The following is a 5,315-nucleotide window of genomic DNA, read 5'->3' as shown; positions in this document are numbered from 1 at the left end:
ACAATGTCGTCAAATGATTGACGCTGCCACGAAAGCCAATCAGAGCAGCTGATTTGTATCGGGTTCCTCCCCTCTCCTGATGCTCTGTTCTCAAGGATGGGATACAGTTCAACCTCAAAACCACTGCAAGTATTTATACGAAGTATTACTGATACACTCACTGAGTATTGTTTACTACTAGCTACTATCAACATAAAACTGACTTCATGTCAGTATGCACATATTTGGGTCTGTCTGTGATTTAAGATATACTGAGGTAAAAACAGTATAATAAGCTACAGTATAATAAGTTACAGTATAATAAATAAAAATACGTTAATAAACAGATCTTACAAATAAAAAACATTAAAATAATGAAAAGATAAGTATTTCTAAATCATGAATCATATCACCTGCACCCTCAGTTTGTAAAATGTTAGAATTAATCAGATGTTTTGTGTTTTATTCATTCAGTTTATTTTGCCTAAAATATCCATCATGTGTTTATTTTGTTTCATCTTTATTATGTTTCATCTTATTTTTATTTTATTTTCTTGTAACTGGCCCAGGTCTCTAAACCCAAATATTCCAGAACCGACATGACCAACTGTCCTCAATGGCTATATCTTTGTTCAGTTAATTATGTGTTCAGTTTGTAAATAGTTTCTGTTTATCTATGATTTAAAAATGCTAAAATAAACTTCTTTACAGAAGTACATTTGGAAAGCAGTCCAATCAAACAGCTAACCTGGAGGTGGGATGGGAGTTAACGTACAACCTGTCAGACACAAACCGTCAACAGGATTCACTGTTGCAAAGTTTGTAATTGAACTTTTGAGACCTCTGCAGTGACTTTATTTCTCATTTATTTGCATTATATGGTTCATCCCTCCATAGCAAATATATCAATATGCAAATTAAGAGCGATGTTATCCGTCAGAGTGCATATCACAGTGGCCTGTAGTCAGTCATTTTTCCAGAGTGTATGACTCCAATTACACTGGATCAACTCCCTGGGAAATTCCCAGAATGCACTGAAAGTGGCAGAGGGCATATTTGAGGTGCTTCAATGACATATTTCCTTTTTCTACTACTTTATATTTCTACTCCACTACAATTAAGAAAAGACATATTGTAATTTTTCACTTTGCTACATTTATTTGTCAGACATAGTGCTTTGCATATTCAGATTTTACAACCAAAATATATAACCAGGTTCTAAATACACAACTAACACAAGACATAAACACATCTTATCTATACATGGAAGAGAAGATTCCACCCTGTTACACTGCAGTAGTATATACACATGCACATACATATAACTATTTACATAAAGACATACATTTCTGACTGCCTCTTGCTTTTTAAATAATGTCTGAATATGAAAGTAACTGATGTTTTTGAGGTAATATTACATATATCCATGTTTACCATGTTTCAAACACAGAGACTTCTTGGCATTCCCAAACCATATGATAACATATCCCCATACAACCACTGAAGCATAGTTTCAACTGTGAAGATGCCGTTGTGGCCAGTATGTTATTTGATTGATCACAAAAGTACCATTTTATTATAGCAGCTTATTGAGATGGAGCTGATTTACTTATGAACCAACAGGATAGTTCAAATTAGCTCCAACTCAATCAGCTTCAACATGACAATACTGCTTAACTGTTAATGTATCCAATCAAATAATAAACAATCTATAATAGTATAGCACTCTGAAAGGGGCCATTCTACATAATGAGTGCTCTTACTGATAAAACTTACAGGACAGGTTCACAATTTTTCAAGTGTGTCTTAAAACAGCAGTCAGGTGTCCATATGAACAGTGAAAGAGGTTTTCCTCACTGTAATCATTCCTCCTGTTCATACTGAATATTAAAAGATCCTTCAAATGTGCTTTCAATGTAAGTGATGGAGGCCAAAATCTACAGTGTGTCCACACAGTCATTTTGTGCAAAAATGCATTTTAAAGTCTCTGTGAAGCTTATATGAAGCTTCAGCAGTCTGAGTTAGTCATATCAAGTGGACATCTGACACATTTACAGTCTTTTTAGCATCAAATTCCTTCTTTGTGTTTCCTCGGACAGTGTTTCCCTGTTGAGCTGCAGTGGAAGTAACAAAAAGAGGGACTTTGGTACTAAAAAGACTGTAACATTGAAAGATATCTACTTGATTTGACTCATTTGGATGCTGAAGCTTCATATTAACTTCAGATAAACTTTTAAATACATTTTTGCACAGAAGGAGGACTGTGAATATTGTTCCCCATCACTTCCATTGTAAGTGCATTATGAAGGGATCTTCTAATGGTCAGTATGAACAGGAGGAATGATTACAGCAAGAAAAACATGTTTCAATTGGGTTCCCGACTGTTGTCTTAAGAAAGCCTTAAAAAATTGTGATTCCGTTTTTTAAGTATATTTTTCTGACACTATGTCCATGTATTTACTTCAATAAGATTGTTTTTTTTTAACACTATGGTTAAGTTTTCTTGAATAAATGAACTAAATACTTTGTCTACCACTGCCAATAAAATAAAGTATTCCCTACAGTATATGTCAGCATTGCAATATTTCAGGCATTAGTATATTGAAGTAAAGTAAAGTACTATACTTCTTCTTAAAGAGCCAGTATCAAACATGCATGTTGCTTTCAGTAGGTAGGCTTATCCATTATTATTTTTATGAAGTGCAGCTGTGTTTAGCTTCTGTGACATACGAATCTGTGATCAGAGCAAACATGGAAGATCAAACTTCATTGAAACAAAGCATATGTTTCACAGTCTGTGGTTTTTCTTTCTATGGCTTTTACACCATCTCCCCCCTTAACAACTCCAGGGAGATACAGTATGTAGCTATGTGACATCCTTGTCTTGCTATGCCTTTGAATTGTGTCACAGGTCACAGAGTCATCAGTTTCCCAGAGTTCACTGAATCAACTTGGCCAGTGTTGGGAATCAAGTTCACTGTGGTGATTCACTACCTGCTGAACCAGTTTCCATGGGAGATAACCCGGTGTGAGTGGTTCAGTGTGAGCAGGCAGTGAGGAGTCTAACCCTCCTCTGTTATCCTGTGAAGCAGCTGCAGTTCTGTGTTTCTTTTCCACAGATACTCAGATCCAGTATGTCCTATAAATAGCCCCAGATGTCAAGCTGGAGCAGCAACTTTTGCTCCCTCTCTTCTCTCCTCCTCCTCTTTGGTTCCTCCTCCTTTAGTTCAACAAATTGTCCCCATGCTCTTCCCGTCCAGTGCTCCATCCAGGAACAGGAAACACAGCACAAAGAAAGAAAAACAGCAGTGACAATGATACCAAAGTAGCAACATTTTAAACAATACCCCTTTACTGGTCTAAGCCAGTAAAAAGCTATTCCTAAGTTCCTATAGGCAGTAACAGTTTTTAAACTCTCAACACACTTTTTAATTCTCAGCCTTTATGTAACTGTGGATTCACAGCAAAAAAATCTACATAGATTTGTCTTCATTACAGGGAAATAAAAATAATTTTCTTTTATGGATGAAATCAACATTTTTATATATAACATGAACAAATGTAATTTTTAGAATATCAATGAATAAAATAAATCTGATACTGAAGTTAATTCTCAAGCTTGAGAATAGTTTGACAAAATAATCTTAGCTCAAGGTCCATTTGCTAGCTTTTTTCAGAGCTTTCAACTGCATCTCATGGGTTTCATCAATCAGCAGATGGTATTTGCTGTGTTGTCATGGAGATGGATCAGTTATTATCATTGGTGTGCTAATAGGTGGAGATGGTAACCTCTAAATGCATCCTGATTCCATAAAGCATACTAATAGCACACAGTATATATTATATACTACAGAAGTGGGATTTTTTCTTTTATTTTTGCATTCACTCTGATCCATAGAGGAAGGCTGAACTGTATTATGATACAATATCATGTATTATGAAACAGTTTAGCTGCTTGTAGCAAAGTGCAAGTGGGTGCATGCTCAGCTGTGATTGGCTCAGCTGCAACTCTGTATGATTGAAGCTAATTAGTTAAGATTGAACCTATGTAATGTCACATGTGATGTCATGATAATGTTTCGCACCACTCCGGTCATAAGCTCCAGTTGAGAATTTCAACTGGCCAAAAGATGATGCATGTGTAATCATTTCTAAAGGCAAGGCATCATACTGACAACAGTTAATAATCAGAAAACTTTGTATTTCATGGCAATATACAGTTGAAATTAAAAAAATAATAATCTCGAAGCAACACTACCTTTACTATCAACTGACATTTCAATAGATTGTAATAATTTTCTAAATACATGTTTCACTCAAAGTCCCCCTCCACTCAAAGGGGGACTTTAGATGTTTAGATTCTTATCCATAATGCAACACCATCAGGGAGGCATCTGATTGGTCCCAAATGTATTGTGCAGCATGACAACGAGCCCAAACATCAGTCAGAGTCATAAAGAACTATCTTCAGCACCAAGAAGAACAAGGAGTCCTGCAACAGATGGTTTGGCCCCCACAGAGCCCTGATCTCAACATCATGGAGTCAGTCTGGGATTAACATGAAGAGACAGAAGCAGCTGAGATGACTAAATCCACAGAAGAAGTGTGGCAACTTCTTCAAGATGCAGGAACAACCGACCTGCCAATCACCTGAAAAACTGTGTGCAGGTGTACCGAGGAGAACTGCTGCTGCTTTAAAGGCAAAGCTGCTCACAGCAGATATTGATTTCATTTAAGTTTCTTCTGTTTACTGAACTTTGTATGAAATGAAATGATGAATAAAACTATTGATTTGAAACATTATTTTTTTAAAGCATCCTCACTTTAACTTTTACCTCAAACCTTAATCTTTTGCACATTACTGTATGTTCAGGGTTTGTTTTCACATTCATCTGCTGAAGAAGGAACATTTCTCTGTGCTTACTTTAAATCCAACTTTAACACGTGCACTTACTGACTCAGTTTGTGACATCACAACTTTTTTGGAACTTACATAAGTGCAATGAGGAAACTTGAAGCCTCCACTGCACATACACTGAGAATGGTCTTTTTAGTGTAGTAGGAGACATCTTGTGTCCAGCAGTTTTACAATAAAAAAATATTTTTTTCAATGAAGGAGAAGAAGGAGATGTCAATGTGAGGATTATAACAAGGTAATTGAACTGTCTTTGTGGAAAAACCAAATTAGACATAAATTATTATTCAAAGCAAAGTATTTTTAAATATCTTAAAACATATCTGGAGGGGATCTGTAAAAATAGTCATTCCAGTCAGTAAGTCTTCTGAGACTAAATTACATCAACCATGATTATGTTTGAGAACTTCACCAAAAACAC

The sequence above is a fragment of the Thunnus maccoyii genome, chromosome 21 (genome assembly GCF_910596095.1).
Source record: "Thunnus maccoyii chromosome 21, fThuMac1.1, whole genome shotgun sequence".
NCBI classification, from domain to species: Eukaryota; Metazoa; Chordata; class Actinopteri; order Scombriformes; family Scombridae; genus Thunnus; species Thunnus maccoyii.
This window is presented reverse-complemented; position numbering follows the sequence as displayed.